This window comes from Rhodnius prolixus, unplaced genomic scaffold, assembly GCF_049639745.1.
Source record: "Rhodnius prolixus isolate KJV_2025 unplaced genomic scaffold, Rpr scaffold_3, whole genome shotgun sequence".
NCBI classification, from domain to species: domain Eukaryota; kingdom Metazoa; phylum Arthropoda; class Insecta; order Hemiptera; family Reduviidae; genus Rhodnius; species Rhodnius prolixus.
The window spans coordinates 11,249,974-11,271,432 of record NW_027411603.1 but is presented as its reverse complement, the minus strand read 5'-3'; the positions used below and the strand labels follow the sequence as shown (position 1 = coordinate 11,271,432).

Below are 21,459 nucleotides of genomic sequence, written 5' to 3'. Positions count from 1 at the left end.
CTCGGCTGTCTGGTTCCAGTGAATTATGAGCAATAAGTGTTGTCATGTTTATCTCCGCGGCTATATATTTATTTTGGCGTTCATATAGAAAGGTAAGCGAACAATCGGACTCTATTCTTTACCATATGATGCGCTGGAAGGAAATTACCTTGTGGTAACAAAGAGAGAGAAAAAGCGAGAAGAAAAAACCGTAAATAAATATCCACATGGGCAAGGAGAAGACAGCCAATGGAAACCGCAGACTCTATTCAAACCGTATTGACTTTTCCCATTTTGCAGCGTTTCCTTTGGTTTCCAATGATTTTTGCTGCGTATTATAGAAAACTGGAATCGTATTAAATGATTCGATGGCAGAACATCTTCAATAAATTACCTTATATCTTCATAAAAATGAGTTTAAAAAATGTTATTTTTAGCCATTTGATTTTTTCTTGGCGCAATAATGCTTTTAAAAAATAACTTAACATTCTTATATAGTCTTAACTAACTAATTCTACCCATTAAGAAGCACCCATAACTCCACTAAAACCAATAAATGAAATATTTTCGTAAATACTGCAATATGTTTATGCAAAATTTAAATCAGCCTGATGAAGGAGACCTGAAAGGCTATTCTGAAAAACATTCTAGCTTCCACTATCTGTTCTAGAAACTTTGGAGCTTTAGAAGCAAGTTACTTTGGGCTAGCATCTAGCCTTTGCTGCTCAAGGAAAGCCTCACATCTTCAAGTAGTCCCGCCGGTAAGTCGACTCTTATCGGACTTAGCTAAAAAGGCCCGTCAATGCCAAACTTTTTTATAAGTTTCTTTGGAGACTTTGACAGTAGGAGAGTAAGTTTCTTCTAAATCCTAAACCCGGTCAAATTGGACCGAAATCAAAAGTTTAAGGCGCCTCTGGCACTAGGAGATTATAGGGAACAATACTCAAAAACGATTGGTGGTAAAACCTTGGTCTTCCTACTAGACCAACAAGGGTTCGTTAAAATGAGCCTCTTTTAATCCATCTTAAGGACCCATAAATGATCTTATTCGGCAATCTCATTTGACATTAAGCCACTAACTTGGGCACCACTCTGTCATTCTGGAATAATCCAAACCACTTCGTCAAAAATGTTTAAGAAATCTTAAAGTCTGTTTAAAGATATAGACAAGCTAAGTAATCGCCTAATTTTTTTAGGCGTGGCCTAACTTCCAACTAACAATTAGGTGACGAAGATGGGGCTGGAAGCTCTCCTCTTATTAACATTTTACCAATTGAATATAAAGTAGCTGCACACTGGAGTCGAACCAGGGAATCCTCCCACTTACAGCAACCTAACATCCCACTAGACAGATTCTAGCTTCTCCTTCATCCTAAAGTTAATAACTAAATATACAGAGAGCAAAAGGTTTCTTTTAAAACGCTTCAAACGATGGCAGACCTAAATCAATACTCCACACAAATTTATATCTTCACGAGAAATTAAAAAAAAGAAGAAGAAGCTAAGGTTTCCAAACAAAGAGTGAGAAGGTAGTCCATGAGGATAAAGAAGCGATGAAGGAGGACGGGCAAGGAGTGAAGGTAACATACTGGTGAACGTGATCATGAATCAAAACCTAAAATAATGAATAAGGCAACCACCTCGGCAGACCAGCCGGCTGGCTCCGTGGTGAGTGAGGTAAACAGCGTGTAAACCTCCACTTCCTATTTATTAGCTTCTTAACCGTCCATTATCTGACAACAAGTTATTGCCCTATTAAAAAAGTTTTCCACAAGTAGCCAAGTGTACCGGCCAAGTAAAGAATTTCTTATTATCATTATTGTGTCTAAAGGTGTTCCGGTCGAAGATAAATGCTGATGATATGATTATTTAGTGGTTATCAATTAAAACTTGTTATTGATTAAGAAAACTTATGGTTATTGACGTATTGCAAGAGTTGCGATCTTCTCATCTTCAGTGCTTTAGTGGACTCAAGGTTGCCATTTAGATCAGCTGATAATGGAAAAAGCAAGGTTTTATTAGGCGGAGATCGATGCTAATGAAATGGCAGAAAAACTTAGCTTTAGAAGGTTAGAATGTAAGCGTTGTAAAGTTTAAATATTTGAATGAATGGTGATGTAGTGCTGAAAGAGCACCTAAAATTCTAATAGTTATAAACACATCTACTGTGTCTTCAGGATCTGGGTCTATTAGGTGAATGTTTGGGTTGTCTGTGATTTGTTGTTCATAATGTTAGCCTGGGGGTACCCGCAGGGATACCAAGAACCCAGGAGAAGTGGCTAGCCCATTACCCCCCTACGGGCTACTGCGAATTGTAAACATAAGACTAATTTATGACATAATCAGAGTTCAACCATTAGTGTGGTTTTAAAGGGAACCGATTCCTCCAAAAATGTAATCCTTGGATTAATAAAACTACACAGCGACCTCGAGATTCTTCAAAAAGCAACTGGCTGGGAAGAACATTAGAAATATACTTTCTCATTGTCCTAATCCTTTCGTACAGTCTCTCGTCTCTTCTACCATCCCTTAAAATCCTCCATGTCGATTGGAGCGCTGATGTCTTCTCACCAGCAAAATGGGTATCACGATGAGAGTGCTTCCAATCGGTCCTTTTTCTCCTCCTGTTACTCACGTCTACTACAATGCTAATTAGTTGGGTTCTGGACCAGAAGAGAGCACTGCATTTTCATCATTCTGTGACAATTTAGAAGCCTAGATACCCACCTCGTATTGAAAAGAAAATTCATCCTTTCTGGAACCTACGCGGTCACTAGGATTTCTTAAGAGATAGAGTGGTAAGGGTCCCTTTAGTTTGAGCGACCCACTAGTTTCGTACTGGCATAGGAAAGGTCGCAATTTGGGTGACGTGCATTTCCTACACCCCCCACAAAACCAGAAAAAGAAGCACCTAATATCTACTTCTTCGCTGATATGAACCAATTATTTTGCCATAGTATTGAAAATTGTATGGGATTAAAACGTTCACGTTATTAACTTCCGTTTCCCATTACAGCAAAAATAAATAGAAATTATACTCACATTACACAACTTTAGTACATATTTCAAACATGCACATTATTTCATTTCATTTCATAAAAACTAATCCTTTATATACGTACATATGTACATTGAATTTCAAACACAAATCTATTGTTTTTTGTTATATGATTTTGATATACGATATAATAAATTCGTCATATTGTTGGATATTATTACTTTTCTGTGATTCTCTAAAATCTATATTTATTTTATTGTTGGGGATCGCAGGTAACATGATAGGCGAATACAATTAACTGTCAAATATTGTTCAGCAAAAAGAGTACTGTGATTTTAGTCGATTATGATGTTATATAAAGATTTAAATAAATGTACGAAATCAATTATTACGGAGCTTTTTTAAAAATTTGAGCCCGATTTTCGTTACGGCCACATGCAATTAGTCTACAGTCTCAGTTTCTAGAGACTCTTTACCGTTTACAAGAAACTATCAAAGTTAATTAAATCTTCAGGCTGAACAATGCTGAACGATAACTGAGACTGTCTTCACCTGTTACTTTGTTTTGCACTAATTCATGTACGTAGTACATAATTTTATTGTATAACAATACTTTATAGAAATGTAGATTTACACTTAAAACAAGCATCTTGTTGCGAAGGTTTAGGACTTACTTTTGGTAGGAACTGGAGGGTACTTTTATACCCAAAAATACTTCCAAGTTATTTTCTTCAGGATGTCATACCAAACATTAGCCAGTAAGTATCTTTAACATACTCTAGTTACTTAACTCAACAGTAAACATTACAACTCACTTTTTTCACCAGATTTCTTTGAAGGAAGTCGTAGATCCAAGTCTCTAATAAAGACTGACCAATCTCTCACATCCATTGTTGCACTGCAGTTGTGCATTGCATCGCATCCGAGATCCCTGCCCTCTGATTCGATGATTCTCAACTAGAACTGCAGAGATCGTCACTACAAAGTTAGTGTATGAGATCTTCGGGTTGCTGGAACGAGGGAACATTATATCGCGAAATAGTCCAGAGAGTAAAACCCTCGAGTAGACGGAAAGCTTTAACTATTGGGGTAGATGGAACAGCGAGCAACTTTGCTCGCCGTGCTTTGTGAACAGGATTTGCCCCAAGTCACAACCCACAGGAAAACGGAAGATGTTTTTAGCCATTATTGAATAAAACAGAAGATTACTGCAGATAGCTGGGTCAGATAAGACAACAGTTGCTTGCCACAGCAGGCACTAACTTATTAAAAGGAAAAAGAATCGGTAAACCAAGAAAAAAGATGGAACTTTAGACGAATCAAGCAAATTAAATCCTAACTTGATGATTATAGTTCGTAAGTACATAATTTAGAGACAAAGAGAGGATCATGTACATAATTAAACTAGAATAACATTGAATGTGTGTATGCAAAGAGTGTTACCTTAAGTTGATTTATAGATTGATAAACGTGGTTAAAAAGTTTTGATGATGTTTTCAGCAGAGAAAACTCCATCTTCTTTTGCCAATCAATCAGTTTGTCCAGCATCCTCTAACAACGTTACCAACTATCTCATCCATTTCTTGCTTCTTGTTCTCCACACCACGATTTTCCTAAATTACATTAGATACATTAGCAATGCCACATTAAAAGTTCATCAAGCGATTCGAGGTACTAAGTCTAGAGATGGCCTTCATAAATCTGACTTTGTGTTTAAATTCAGCCGAGGTCAGTTTGCCGGCGATCTACTTACTCAAGGGGGATTTATTGAGACAGTCAATAAGAGTTAGTGGTTGGGGGATAATCCGGCTGATAATACCGTTCATGGGTTCTAAGACAGTTGTGTTGAACGAGCGGAAACTGAATGAGAATGACCAAACTAAGGTCTATGCTTTCTTGATTGTGATTAACAGATGAACTCCAACTTAAGTAGTGGCCATTCCCTTTTGTAAATCACGTCTACAAACAAATTCACTTATCTTTTACTCTCTCACATTATCCCAAAATTTCATTTAACAATCTGAAAAGAAAAAACAATCTTGAAGGGAACCCTCTCAAGACTGTAATTACTCAGTAACTCCAATTTTAATTTACTCAGTACAAATCTTGATAGTGGAAATGAAAAATAAATAATAGAAGTTAGAGTAAAAGTGTTTTCCCAGTTAACTCAGAAAAGTCATGTTTAGTATTATTTACCTTTTACGGTTTACTTGTCTTTAAATAAGTGTAAAATCAATAACAATTTATTCTTGTAATAGTTTTACATAATTTCTGCCATTTGCACGTAGGTTTTCTTTCACTTTTTTTTTTTAAGAAATGGCAGGAGTAGAACAAGCAAACGGTCCTGGAAGTGTTGATTTCCAGGCGCCCGTACTTCTTCTTATCGATAATAAGATTCATGTGTTTGTCCTGCAACGGCGGCAGTACTGCAGGACTTGGGCCTGGTTATGGCAGGCAGTTCGGTGCCTCTATATCTTTGACGACCACTCCTATCGAATAATGACTGTAAATCACTCTCCACCTCTTCCATAAACATAATTTATAGCGTAATTTGGTGCGGCGTGGTGATGTTGAAGCAGCAGGGCGGATGGTAGAGCGAGTTGAAAAGGAGTGAAGAGGTGGGTGTTGAAAGTAAGAAGCTGTGATTGGCTTATCGTTGGCCGGTAGGGGACAGCGCGGCCCAGAGACTCCTCTATTTATGAGCGCCATTACGCCGGGCGTGTTTAAATCATCAGCCGGCAGCCAGCCACGAGGCGCAGGCATAGCGAGCGAGCTAGAGAACGAATAAGAGAGAGTGAACGTGAAGAAGGAATGGCCTGCGGGGGAGGCAGATTCCTCCCCCGGTACTAACAACATCACTTCTCATACTAGCGCACTCTGGCGCGCTCTCTTAGTGCCTCAGATTTATCGCCAACCCCCTATTAAAAGGAGGTCCGTCCTGTACTAACTCAACCCTCTCTGCCTGTACCATTGCCGCCAACGGAGGCAGGACGGCTTTCTTCAACGCTTCTGATCAATATTTGATCTAGGCTTTCTCATTTTACAAGAAATCATGAAGTCTATTCTTCAAGTAGGTCGAAGAAATTGATCTAGTTTGAGTGAATTTGAGTCCTTTTGCAAAAGACAACACATAAAGGTCCTTCCCCTATCAGACGTTGCAGCGAGTATCAGTACGGCTTACAACATTACCGTTTCCCGTGATGCTCTTAATCTGCAATCGGGCAAAGGTAAATAATTTGTTATTAAACGTCTTTGAAACTAATTATTGACCTTATAGAATCTTCACAAAAGAAGTTAGCAACAGTTTGTTCATAAGAGTTCTGCAATGCTGTGATTTCCAAGATTAAAAAACTTGTAAAGGCTTTAAAGAATTAAGCTTCCAGGCAAGGATTTGTGTTTGGCAGTTACCTCAAATAATAGTTCTAATTAATTAAAAATTAATAGATGCCCTTTTGAATGAGAATGAGCATTAAAGCGTAGACTATCTTCTGATAGTGCACGGAGATTGAGGGCAGGTAAAGGTCGGCCTTGCCTCAATCTAACAAGAGTGTAGTGAAAACTAATCTGCTCTATACTGCTGTGGCATGTTCGCCTGGTGTACAAATAGAAGTTAATGTAAATATCTTGCGAAGAGTTCCAACTATCTTAGGTAAAACGAGGGAAGTGATAAGGCGTTGGATTCCATTAATATGTTCTGTGATTAGGAAGATAATATAGGGTCATCAGAGGATGAGAATGTAGGAGAGAATAGTAAAAAAGTGCTTAGAATCTGAAGTTGAGGGCTGCCAACCAATTTCCCTTTACCAAAACAAATAAGTCAAATAAGAAAACAGGTTTTCCGCAATTTTCTTGGATAGTCACCCGTTTTATTTAGATTTTCCTTTTTTAGAGAGAGCTTTGATTTTAATTTGGATCTGGCGGAACTGTGAGGCCACTCTTCGTTTAACATTATATTCGTTATAGAATGGATATTTATAATAATAATAATGTAAACTATTTCGATAGTAAAATGTCCAAGTTAAAGGGAAATTTTAATTAGATTAACTGCGACAAGAGGTCAAGTGAGCGTTCAGATTTTCACATACGTAAATCATAGGAGATTTCCTTTTACAGTCTGGAACTTTACATCCTGCCATCCAAATTAATTACTTCCATTCCAATAAGCTGTGCTCTCCAGTTAGGACAGAATAAAAAAGAAAAAGAGACACATGGCTCTCCCTCCAGCGAATGATAGTATTTTCCAGATACACAATCACTGTTTGGAAAAGCTGTAGTACGATTTGCTGCTTTTTCCCTTGGCTAAGTGTTATAAAAACTTCCCCATTGAGACCATGTTACGGGGGCTATATTCCAACAGGACAATACTGGGCTTCCAGGGCCCTTGAACGACCAATATTATACAACTCCTAGTCGCCAGTCTCTGCAGCTTGCAGGACATCTGCTGCAATGTATCATCAACATTAGAAGAGAAAGGAGAATCGTAACAAATAAAAAATAAAGTAACCTATATTGGAGAAGCCGAGTTTTTCCAATTAATGTAATGTAAGCTGTAATTTTTCCGTTTTACTTTCCATCTGACGTCTGTGCTCCACGCCCCCGATATACCTAACGACTTGTTCGTAAATATATCATTTCCGGCTCCGTTTTGACTCTTATTAAAGGACATTCTATGAGTTTCCAGCCAACTCGATTGAAATATTTTCTATCGTTAAAAACCGTATCGGGATTCTATCCAATTATTTGTTAGAGTAATTTTTTTTTATGTTTGCTTTATTATTACATCTCTCCATATATTACGGAGTTTTCTAAATTTATTTTTTCAAAATTACTTTAAAGTACAAAACTGCCTCATAAAAGTAGATTCATCTATCATTTTGAATTATTGAATAAACTGTTACTACGTACCATACTTAACCATTTTCACTACAACTGAGTTTGAATTTTAATTAATAAAGACGTTAATGAATTTAATAAAAGATAATGTTTTTAACAGGGTAATTACTCTTAATCCAAATCAATAAGTAACTAAGATTCCGTTAATACGAAATAATAATGCGTTTAAAAAATACTAAACTAAGTTTGAAATAGCGGAATTTATTTACTCCCAAATTACCTCCTTTTTGTTCCGTAATCAGTGGTGCTGTCCCAAAGATGTCAAGAAACTGTAGACAGGTTACCTGCTGTCTAAGTATGGTCTGATGTGGAGTCCAGGCTTAGGTGAACAGCTGACATTAATGAAGAAGTTCCTTTAAACACATCTAGCAGCAAGTAATGAAACTAAGTTGGAAATTGAAGATACACTGATATACGATATATGTATTTGGAAGAATCTTCTGCTACAAAACTTGACAAACCACAGATACAAAAAAAAAAAAACAACTTATTCTTATTCTGAAGATGACAATCTCCCATTACTGTTCTTCAAATAGAGGTAGGGATATATAGTTGGAGCAGGGACTATGACGATCTCTGCGAACGTTAAAGACTGAGTCCAAATGAAGAAATAAACACTTCTACGAGGAGCTTCTAGCATCCCAGGGAGTTTCAGACTGTAATTTTGGTATCCGTGGCCAGTGTTACTGTACAATGAGGGAAAAGTTTTACCAATTTGTCTACTACTTCAACAAAGTCAGATTAGATTATGTAGGATGGGTCCAACAACCACAAGAGGCTCGTTGTTCCTTTTGTTTTCAGTAGAAGAAATGACATTTTAAATAAGTACAATATTCTTCCCTCTAGCCATTTCTGCATATAGTGGCTAGAGGGAAGAATTATCTCCTCTGCATATAGTGGCCAAGAAATGATGACATTAACTACTAAATGGATTAATATAGGTGGGTACTTTAATAAGGATGACCTGCTCCAGGAAATCAGACGAGATACCCTAAACCTGCACCCCCATTCTTAAGCCCTCACAGATACCCGCCGACCATCCTAGCCTTCTCACTGAATTATATATATGTACATATTTTTTTTACAGTCTACACATTACTAATGGAAAGAGGATCTCTTTAGTTTAGGGAATGGAATCGTCCGGAGTAATATACTTTAGAAGCTCTATTATTCATCAGTGAAGAGAGAAACGCTATCCAAAAACACTCAGCGTTCTTTTAACTACCTCAAAGAAGGCAAAGGAACGATTCTAGATGGAAAATTAAATCCCAGGATTTACAGTTGTTCGATCAAATCGAGCAACAAATTTAGGGGGAAATAGAAAAGTTTTTACCTCGGCAAGCTACTCAGATTTTAAGATTCTAAACTTAGCTAACTCTCTCTCTCTCTATCTCAAAACTTAGTCAAAAAAATGGACGGACAACTGTTTCCTTCATTTTCGCACAAACCATACAGAAAAGATCAAGTATAAGCAGCCCCATTTTTTGGGGGTGCCTCCTCAATTCACAATGTCCAGTTAAGAGTGTCTGAGAGAGGCTTCACAACTTCATTCTAATGATTAGAGGATTAGAGACTTGCTTTAGATTCAGCATTTCTGACTGACGACAGCCCTATATATCTACAGTTCATCCAAAAAGATGAATTCGGCTGTCCACGCCACTCCTGAGGCTCTCTTGACGAGACAGTTCAGCTCTTGATTAAATTTCTTTTTCGTATTTTTAAGAGGCCTAGTATTTTCCCCCTAGCTAGAAAAAGAAAAAAAAATCCTAGAACTTTTGGAGCCCAAATCAGAATTGGCAATCAATTTCCCGGTAATTCATATCGTAAAATCACTATAAATGCAAGAAAACTGAGGAAATAATTATTGATGAGAGGTTCCAGATGAATGAGGCTCAGACAGGATGTTCTAGCGGAAATACTGAGAAGTTCTGATGACGTGCAAGGCACTGTCATCTGGTCACAAGAAAAGGACAACATGATTATGTAATGTTACATTAAATAAAGGTCATTGGCTATAAAGTATACGTTCCAGTCTATTACACTCACCACAATTTATTTTTTCTTAGCCTGGTTATGTAAATTTGATCATTTACAATAGCTGTCTATCTGATACTTTACTAAATAAATATGGGTAACAGAATATTGGCAATTATATTTTAAATAAAAAAACATCGCAGTAAATCGTAACTTCCATTTATTGAATTTCAATCGTTTAATATACGGTACATAAAATAATGAATTGGTTTCAATGGTGCGCATATTTTGATAAATATATAAAACTTCAAATTGGGCTTAAGTATTGGTAGAAATGGATTGTTGATGGAGACAAGAACGAACGGAAATAACAGTGATGAGATAGCCAATCCTTTTATTAACTCCATCTGCAATGTTAAGTACTAGCAAACAGATTGTTGGTATGTCCATGAATAATTTGGTACTTACATACCCCTGAAGTACATCCGCGTAGAACGGGTAATTTTGGAAAAGCCTCTCTTGATGTAGACATGGCTTTTCTTCTTGAAACTAAGTCACCCAAATCAGCTGAACTTCTTCCTTCCTACTATGCCTTCCGTCTTGTCTACTTCCTTTATTTTGTACCTGGCTTCCTACTAAATCAAGGTCCATCAACATCTGAGGTAGTAGATATTCGAAGCCTTAACCAGAGCATCGTTACCATTGGTATATTCTCATTGCTGACAACACTGTCACTTGGCATTGAACTATAAAAAACAAAATCAAAAAAACAAAATTAAGGGCAGGCTAGACTCGAACCTGGGAGCTTTACACAGGAAGTCCAGTGCACTAACCACTGAGCTAATTCTTCCCTGCTTTTATTATTTTATGTGTAACGTAGCGATCAACTCTTGTAACATACTTAGCATAAAAATATTTATTCTTGTTCTAGGATGTCAAGGCTGTTAGAGGATTCAGAGAAAAGGATTCTTTCAATCCGAAAGAAGGGAAATGCGGAAATAGAAGTAGAAATTTCGTGGAAAGAGAGAGTACGTGTGGCTTAATAAAGCCAATTCCACTGCGATTGTAATATCTATTGTGGCTCCCTTAAGTGATAGCGCTTATTCGTAGAATGTACGCTTCTATAAACTTTATAATCTGTAATTGTGAGTGTGTTCGTCTGAAAGATGAACTTAAAGATGCCTGTGGGCTCGCCATTTTGTTCGCCCAATATTTGCATACCTCAACTTTTTTACCCCTCTGGCTGATTCCTAAAACATTATCGCCCTAAAGTCTTGGGAATATTAACAATTTATGTTAATTATATTCATATTAATAAGGGTATTTTATAGCAGTAATTACATTTTAGTGACCCAACATTTATATAAAGTGTGCGGACTTGGATGACACAATGAAATAATTCTCCCATAATTCTGGAAGTCATTTATGATAATGCATATGTGAATGTAATAATTTTAGTTTGTTGTAAGGATGCCATATATTTACAGCTGGGAGAGACTCCCACTCTGTTGGTTGAGTTAGAATGTCACAGGGTTCGTCTGTACAGTAAGAAGAGGCTCTACTGAAGATAGGACACACCGCACACTCTGGTGAACAGAGTTGGTAGAAGTCCGGGGCTTGTCGCTTGTCTTTCTCTCCTGTGCTCACTTCTCTCTCTCTCTCTCTCTATTTCAGTCTGATTTTCATAATTCGCTCGTCTCTATTCTGGGGGTGGCTCGACGTCCTTGCCTCACTGATATATCAGCCAGTTTCTCTTCGCCTAAGCCTCCACCATCGCCCGCCAACCCTCTTTGGCTATATCCTTCCATCCTCTTCCTTTTGAAAACCCCCATCTAGGACTTTGCTCCACTAATTACTAAACCATTATAAATCTCCAATGAGCCGCCGCCTCCGGGGGCAATAAAATGCATCAAGATTACCCTCACACAGCGCGTACTCTTCAACGCTACTAATGCTGCTCAAGAGAAGCCTTGATGGAAAAGGATAAATAACTACAGGAGGAGTTGAAACGAGGAACCTTCCAAATGCTAATCCAAAAGAGACTTCCTTAACCCTCTTCAGCGCCCGATCCCAAGTATTTCTTCTCTCTTACATAGTTTCTCTCTTTTTCTCTTCAACCCCACATAGACTCGTCTCGGTCGTCCATTGCTAAACATCCTAGGAGTCTGCGCATTTCTTCCAATCCAGCCTTTCATTTAAATTAAACTCTTCTAGCATTGTTCACAACCAGTTCGTCTCTCCAGTATGGATATTCAACGATTTTTATTCATTATATTAATTTACTAAACAGTATTCAACTACAACATTTTATGAATACCTATTTCTGACCATAGACAAATCATTGAACAAACTACTCAAATTACAAAATTCGGACACAGACACAAATATGTCAATTATTCATAATCATTAATTTCATTCATCACACCCTTTTAGTTTTTAGTTATTCTGGTTTCGGACATCCAATCATCTTCAGAGATCCATTAACTTTGGTTATAGGCAAAATAGTGGAGAGAAGGCACATTTGAACAGTTTTAATTTCTCGCCAAATATTTAAAACATTTATGATTGGTAATTTTCTCCATATTTTGTGGTAGACCTGTTGTATAATTGACAGAGTTTCCCTTCGTTTTTCATTGTTTGTAAAGTCAGAATTGAGGAATGTTATATTTTGTAAGGTGGAAGTAAAATTTATGTAGCATTTTTGGAAGTTTATTGTGAAGATTGTAGTGGACAAGGTGTATGAATTGTTATTCCATAATTCCATTTGGAATTCGTATTTTTAAACCCAGTATTTACAAAAGTCTATTTGCTTGCAAAAAGTGTGGGATATTATATTTTCTTTTATGGAAGGAGAGAGGAAATGCGCCCTACTGACCTGAAAGTTTGTAACTTTTTTTTTTGTTCAATCGCAGAGAAGGGAAAAATGGTCAGAAGCTACATTAGGAAGCGCTACAAACCGAATATTTTGTTCAAACTTCCTAAACCCATCACTTCGGGTACAACATTCTGAATTTCTTGATTTTTGAACTAGATTTCAGTGGTTTAAAAGAGAAAGTAATGTAGTAGTGAGAGAAATAACTGATAGAAGGTAGATTCAGAGTAAAGTAATATCATTTCTTTCCCCACCAGTAGGTCATATACAGGGTGACCAGAGTTATATGCTCCACCCACTTTTTTTTTTAACGGAGGGAAATTTCGAAAAAATAAAAAACACGTATTTAATCATTTTTAGTCTACTTTATTTTCAGTGATTGACCCATTTTTTTAAACCCCTGTATCTCGAGATACAGCATCTAACTTTTGTTTTTCAAATGGAACGTTATATTTTTTGTTGCATATTTTTATAGTATTTGAGCTCCTAAAAACAACAAAAAAAATGTTTTTGAAATCGGTTGGGTTTTTCAAAAGTTATGGTAATTTAAAATATGAAAAACAAATTTCAGTTTACTGTCAAAATTACGTTATTTTTTTTAAAGAATCTATTCAAACTGGGCACAACCAACGGATAGGCAAGCCAAAACTCTGGACTCCCACGCTTTGCTTGTAGCAGCACTTATGGTGGCGAAGTCAAGATCTAGGCAGGCTAGAGTTATTCGACGTTCAGGTTGTTTTTTCTACAAACGTTTGGCTGGAGTTTTAGGAAATCAACTTATCGGCCCATACTTCTACAGAGAGAACTTAACTGGTGAAAGGTATCCAACTTTTTTTTTTCAGAGACATTTTGCCAGTTCCGCTTGAAGATGTTCATCTACAACGTCGGCTAGATATGTATTTTCAACAAGATGGTTGCCCGGCGAGAGTGGTTTGAGGTTACCTGGACAGAAATTTCCATTAAAAGTGCTTAAGGACTCATTGTCCGATCCAATGGCCACCTCGATCTCCGGACTTAACCCAAATGGACTATATTTTGTGGGAATATCTAAAAAATAAAGTGTGAAGTATCCTTAATCCCGTGGCTTCAGTCGATGATTTGAAACGTCGAATAACTCTAGCCTGCCTAGATCTTGACTTCGCCACCATAAGTGCTGCTACAAGCAAAGCGTGGGAGTCCAGAGTTTTGGCTTGCCTATCCGTTGGTTGTGCCCAGTTTGAATAGATTCTTTAAAAAAAATAACGTAATTTTGACAGTAAACTGAAATTTGTTTTCAATATTTTAAATTACCATAACTTTTGAAAAACCTAACCGATTTTTAAAAAAAAAATTTTGTTGTTTTTAGGAGCTCACATACCACAAAAATATGAAACAAAAAATATAACGTTCCATTTGAAAAACAAAAGTTGGATGCTGTTTCGAGATACAAGTTTAAAAAAATGGGTCAATGACTAAAAATAAACTAGACTAAAAATGATTAAATATGAGTTTTTTATTTTTTCGAAATTTCCCGCCGTTAAAAAAAAAGTGGGTGGAGCATATAACTGTGGTCACCCTGTATTAACATTTGACACAACATTTTTAAATTAAAAAAGTATAGATATGTATGTAAAGTACCAACTGTTCATAGATATAGATCTGTTTAGAATACTTGAAAGTTGTAGAAAACAAGATAAAAAGCTTCAATAGTACGATTCTGTGCACTCTGTAACAGAAAATGTAAATTCTGTTTAAATGAGCCCCCTCTCCCCTACATGTAGGGATGCTGTAGAAGATTATAGAAATTTCTTTCAAGTTAAATCTGTAGAGTATTTTTAAAAACGAGGTTTTATTTTTCATTTTTTAATTACGATTGCATTTAGCTAAGTACAGTAAATCATAACCGATAATTTTAGCGAAAACATACTCACATACAACTAACCCACTCACGAATTTCTCTAACTTCAATTAAATAATAATCTTCCTTGAAGATAAAATTTGGATGAAAAAAAAGAATGGCAGAAAATAAAGAATCAATTTAGTAAATATACAACTAAATAAAATAAATTAAAGCCTTTTTAGGCAAACTTTACGACCAACTACCAAATTGGATGTAGCGGAAAGTGGCGTTTAGGAAACAGCTAATTAAATGCCAAAGCCTAGACCAGGAATCGAACCCAGTAATACATCTAAAATTTGCGGGCTTACCACTAATCGCTCGGCTATCTTGGCGCCAATAAAACGTTTATATTTAAACGGTGAAAATTCTAACTCTTAAATATCGCAAAACGTTCTACGACGAGGAATGAAAGAAAGTAAAGGTCTTCATAACTGAAAAAACATTCCCAAGAGAGAGAATTATTAGCAAATCAATCAGGAACGATTATCTGGTAACAATCAAATACTCCATTCTAGTGAAATTATAATTTTGGAAGTTAAAAAATATGAAAATCTGTGGAAAAGCAATTTACGTATTTCTTAAACAAGAGAAAATAAAAAAATGTTAACATAACATAATAATTAATATTACTTGAAAATGGCCTCTGTAATAATTTTTCTTAGTTATAAATATTTATATTAGATATTAAACATGATGTTGAGGAGAATTAAGCGTAGGTCGGTAGTAAATTTTAAGTGGAGACACTATGTTTTAAACAATGTTTCACTAGCGTTTGATGTCATATAGTGTAAAAGTAGGTTTGCTGGCAAAACGAAGCGAGAGATGGTGGGAAATTTGCATGTGGTCAAAGAGGAAGCAGAGTGGGAGAGAAACAGAGAAGAGAATGTCCACTATAGCCTCTCTAGGACGGTCAACAATAAAATTAGACTATAGCCAGGTAACTGTGCGTATGTGTGGGATGGGAGTGGAGGGGGGATGTTTAGATGGTATCTCCTGGCTCCAGCAGCATCCTTCTGAGCTGAGTCAGCGGTATTTACATCAGCTGGAAACCCTTAGCTGGCCCCTTGCAGAATGGTTCCTCAACCCTGCACATTGTACGTCTCCACTACACAAACATAAAATACACAATTACACACCCTCACAACAACATTCTAGTTACCACACATAGTACTTAACCAGCTAGGTAATTACCTTACCACACTTATCTGTGTGAACATACCTTTTGTTCTTCAAGTTGTACAGATATTGGGTCCTGAGAAGATTCCCATACTGGTCACAAATGCCACAATGGGTTATCATTAAAATTCCTTTTAAAAAATACAAGGAGTACTATAATATTGATTAGAGTATTGATGTAATGACAGAAACTTGACTGCTTTTTCATTATAAAAATCCCCGGTTATAGGATTGGCATTTCTCATTTCATTGATTGAAGATCACAATTCTCATATTTGTTCACAACTCCCTGCACTTCCAATGGGAATTCGTTCATTTGTTTCTTAAGAGATTGATTAACCCTTGGGATATTCTAATAATAAGTTAGATGTGTACAACTTAAAATACGAACATTTATTGAGCGAATTAAGTGTTAACACTTCCTTCGACTTGATAAAGGTACCGGAAAAGATGAGAACCGCGGCCTTCGAAGATTACATTTCTTCCCATTATCCGGGCTCATATCGTTTATTTACAGATGGGTCCAAAATCAATAATAAAGTCGGAAGTGCTGTGTATGATCTGGTTCGGAACTATTTTACGATAATTAAATTAGAAGATGAGGCGTCCATCTATACAGCGGAGCTAATTGCTATTTTAACGGCTTTAAAATATATTTATTCGTTGTCGGAGAAAAAATATACCATTATTAGTGACAGCCAGAGTGCGTTGTGTAAATTATCACATATACACAACCAGTCTACAGGAATGAATCACATTATCGCAGAGATTGTAGAAACTATTGCCATTTTTAAAGAGAAGGGAGTCTGCATTAATTTTTTGTGGGTAAGGGGTCATTGTGGTATAAAAGAGAATGAAATTGTTGTTGATACACTTGCAAAGGAAGCCACCAATAGTGGGGAAATGGCTAATTATAAATTACCACACACCGATATCAAAGGTATAATTGCAAAAGCAGCACTACAAAAATGGCAGACAGATTACAATAATGGTGATAAAGGTAGATTCTATAAAACTATGGCAGATCAGTTACCTAGACAACCATGGTTTAAGGGAACTGTCACTAATAAATGACTACTATCCTCAAGGATTTAAATTTCAAGACAACAAATTTCCTTTAAAGTGGGAAAATTTGAGTCTATTTTATCAGATCGAACCAGAAGCATTGGTGATTTTACTCGAAGTATTTATTTATTGTAAGGATTGGATTGGGTAAAGATCGGAATGCTTAGTGAAAACGTAACAAAATTATAACTTTCCGTGACTTTTTCCAATCAGAAGAAATCCACCGATCTCCTCTCATAATAATCGAATTTCGGGGAAATATATTTCCGGTTTAATGGAATACGTAATTACTATGTTAACTTTAAATAGAATCGTAGGATATTTCCGTGGAATAAACCGAGTTTACAATATTTTCTCTAACTGCAGTCGTTTACAAAATACGATACCCATTATTTTAAATTAAAATACAGTAAAATTAAATTGAATTTTTAAAATGTTTAGCTTCAAACCCAGTATTTTGAAAATACATTCAAAATGGGCTAGGATTAGACCAACAATCAGTACTGACTACTAATTAGACAAAAGCTTTTAGTATACAGTTATTTTACTGTTAACAATATTACACTTCTTAATTAAATTAATATTGATAATTTGAAATAATCTGTGTTGTTTTAAAGTTTAGGTTTTAATTAAAATTTGCCCAGAATAAAAGAAATTTCCTTTCAGCTAAAAGAACGGAAATGAAATTTCATATAATATTCAACAGGAAATGCTAATTTATTATTTAAAGTTTTACTCGTTTCTAATGATTTGATTTGAGGATGAAACTTACTGATTACGGAAACTTACTTAAAACACTGATTGAAAATTGGACTTCCTTTAACTAATCTTGGTGCAATTGTGTCGTAATCATTTTATAATAATATAAAAAAAATATTGTGTATTTAAAAGTAAAAAACCTTCCATCAGCATTAAATTTAAATAAATGACAGAAATCACCAACTCTATGCGGATGGACACAATTTCTGATAACCATGACAATGAAGTTGAAAAATGTTTAGGTTTACTTTGATAGCGTGTTATATCACTCAATTTTGTTTTGAGCTGTCCATCAATCTTCTAGCGGATTGAATGACACACTAGCTAAAGTTGAAATTTACATCACAATTGTCTATGTGTGATGCTCAAACATATACGTATATAGTGGGATATTAATGGCTGTTTTTCTGTTGTTCTACACACACACACACAAGCATACGAAAAAACAATCGCACACGTACGTACACATGGTGATTTAGAGCAGAGGAAACTGTTTTAAATTCTTGCCGTCCCGTTCTGAGTGATTGATTGGAAAGCTAACAGATGTGATATGTGCCAATCAAACACCGTTCGACAAGTTCCGCTTCATAGCCCATTATTGTTGCCTCTACTCATCACCATGAGAGGGGGAAAAAAAAAGAAAAAGTAATTTGCCTCAATCAGAAAAAAAAAACAAGAAGAGAAATATATGAATCTCTCCCTTCAACGCTTGCTTCAATAAAGATTTTTCCGCTATTTTGAATGATCTTTAACCTGATGCTTGCAATATTTTGAGAGAAGTTTTGAACTACGAATTTCAATTGCCATTCTTTTTGTTTTGTTTTTTTCAAAGGGATAACAAAAAATTCTTCCCTTTAACAATTTAAAAATGTTTGTTCGCTCGAAACTGAGGCCATTAATTTCTGTAACTTGAACTCAATTGTGAGCCACCAATTCTATGGATAATTGCTAAGGACTTAAAAGGTGATTGATGCAGCCTTACGCTGTCCTTGTCCTTTTGAAAGGGACAAGGACATTTATTTTTATTATTATTAACCAAAGAGGATTTTATTCAAACAGACTGAGTTCCAGTTTTACTGGATTCGTACCACCATTAATTCAATGTAGATCTGCTTAACCAGAGCCCCGTACACTAAGTTTCCTAGCGAATTTATTGTAGACCTACAATGTACAAATGCATGCGAGCCTACTATAGAATCGTATGAGAAAGGAAACAAAGTGCGATGTCCATTCATGCGCCTCTGAGGAGTTAAAACGCCTTTGTTCTTTTGCTCAGCGGAAATGAAGCTAAGTTCACCGAAGGCTGCTACAAATACCAAAATGGGTTTCGGTGATTTTAATCGGTTTGGTACATTCCGCCTTCCTCATTGTTTAATGGGAACTAGTCCATTGCGAACTACATGGAACTACTGAGTCCCATGTTACCATTTATCCAGAATCTCTAGGGATAGTGGGTATAGTCATACCCACTGGCAATGTCTGCACACCACTCCCATTCGACTCCTTCTCAAAATAGTTTAAAGATATCTATTTACCACAATAATAGAGGGTATAGGGTTCAGGTTTACCTCAATCCTAGCTGTCGAATAAATAGTCCTCGTTCTCCCAAGAGCAGAGGGAGAGAGGGACTGTAACACCATCAGGAGTTAAAGTTCAGAATTTGAGCCATCCTTTCTTTTTTACACCAAGAACACATTCTAAACCCACACAATCTTCTCAGCGCCAGCTGAGATTTCTTATAGATAAATTTCACGTTTTCGCCAAACCCATGATCAAGACTCTCCACCTTAATTTTCTTTACAATATACCCCAAACCAAAAACCACTTTTCTGTACCGAGGAAAATTTAAAACATATGAAAATAGACCCGTCTAAAATTATTTCTGACGATGAATAAGGGGAGAGTACAAAAAACGGTAGAAAGATGAATTAGGTAGGTTAAGTGATCTGCATCAGAGGAAGAAAGACATAAGGATGTTAAAGAATTGGAGATACGAGCTTCTAGAGAGAGAGTACTGGGGTCTTGTCCTAATCGAGAAGGGCTTGTACGAACTTTAGCACAGAATAGGAGAAAACATTAATCTCTGAGTGGACTGTGAGCCCAGCATCAACTGCATTCTCCGTCTGGTTGAAGGTATTCTGTGCAAATGTGTGTTCGTGTCCTTTATTTAGACTTCAAGCCTCTCTGTCTGTGTAGCAAGAGGGTACGATGAGATAAATTGATTGAGTACGAGGCCAAGTGAATACACATTTTTTTACAAGTAGAAAACCCATATAACATCACTCACTATACAACTTGCAGCGTTTACCTTTACAAATTTCTAAACCTTTTATTTGTAATCTACTGTTAAATGAATAACAATTACTATTTAAACAGGAAGTGATTTCGTTTATTTTTCTTAATTAACAAGAATAACTTTATCGCTGGCTTAAACATTTTTTACACGATGATAAATAAAACCTTTCGACTTTGATTAAATTTGTTTCTAAAAAGATTAATACTTTGTTGCAGGCCAAATACAATATCAATTCAGTAATAACGTGAATTAAATGAGTGGCTACAGCCTAAATTTTGAGGTAACTCCCTTGAATGAAACTGCGGAATTTACAAAGAGCAAAAAATATTCATTTTAATTTTGAAAATATGGCACGATTTCAATAGATTTCTTTTTAAGATGCAACGCAAAGTCTGATTGTAGAGGAGATTTTTCTCAATCTACGAAGGCGCTCTGAGAAAAGGAAAATCACCAAACTAAATTTACGGTATCTTCAGTTCTGGATGTTAAGTAATAAATAGGCCCCTTACTGAGTTACTTATGTTGGTAGCAAGGTGCCACACGATAGCCGAGCGGTTAGAGGCGAAGCCCGCAAAGCTAAGTTGTATTGATGGTTAGTGGGTTCAATTCCCGGTCTAGGCCTTGCATTTTATTTAAGTATGTTTGCTAGTCGTTCAGACACACCTAATTTGGTAGTTGGACTTAAAGCATGCCTGATAAAAATAATAAGCATTACTATACTTTACTTTACCTGGATAATACATTATTTTGAAACCCATATTGCCCAGGCTGAAAAGAAATGAGCAGGGTGTGTGCTGAACTCACGACGACTTCTTGGACTTAGCTCTACAAAACTTACTGTTTTTCCCATCACTTTTACGAAAGTTATGAACAAACGGAATAGAAATGTATGGATACGCCAAACTTACCAATAATCTGAGACTACAGTCCTTTGATAAATCGTCAAAACTCCTTTCCACATTTGCAGTGACACCCTCCAGGAAGAAATCGGAACACATCATTTCCGAGACAGTCTGGTCACATTTCCTTTCACAGAAAACTGATTTTCCTAATCATGTACCTAAAAAAAAAAGAAGAAGACTTTTAGGAAGTACAACACTTCTATTGCTTACAAATTTCCGTAAATATATTTGCACTAAATATTTGCATCTACGTAATCACATTAATTAATTAGGAAAATAGATACGAATCTGTCATTTTAAATGTGGAAGGAAATCAATGTTTTACAAACGTAAAAACTAAAATGTAAATTATAAACGCAAATCATAACGAATTGAATAAATTAAGAAAATATTATGCACATATTCATTATGTCTCGTCATTTCATATTCAATAATCATTGGTTATCATTATTCTCTCTTTTTATTCGTGCAAGCCTAATTGATAATAAATTGCAAAATAGGTATCAGTAATCATATTATAAAAGTTTTTGACAGAATTTAATAATTTCTAAATATGAGCGTTTTGAAAGGAGAGGAAATTGTATTTCATTCATTTATACATTATTGAATTTTGAATTGAAATTTGAAATTTATAAAATAAATATTACATTTTAATTCATCTATTTA

General features: G+C 35.9%; 1 long non-coding RNA gene across 1 annotated transcript; it reads right to left on the bottom strand.

Moving 5' to 3' along the window:
- Positions 1–4,452: 4,452 nt before the first annotated feature.
- LOC141453588 (uncharacterized) lies at positions 4,453–20,934 on the bottom strand. Its single transcript, XR_012458080.1, has 3 exons — positions 20,800–20,934; positions 10,313–10,590; positions 4,453–4,590 (listed from the first exon to the last, which is right to left on the bottom strand). It is a non-coding gene; the product is annotated as an uncharacterized lncRNA (long non-coding RNA).
- Between the last annotated feature and the right edge of the window lie 525 nt (positions 20,935–21,459).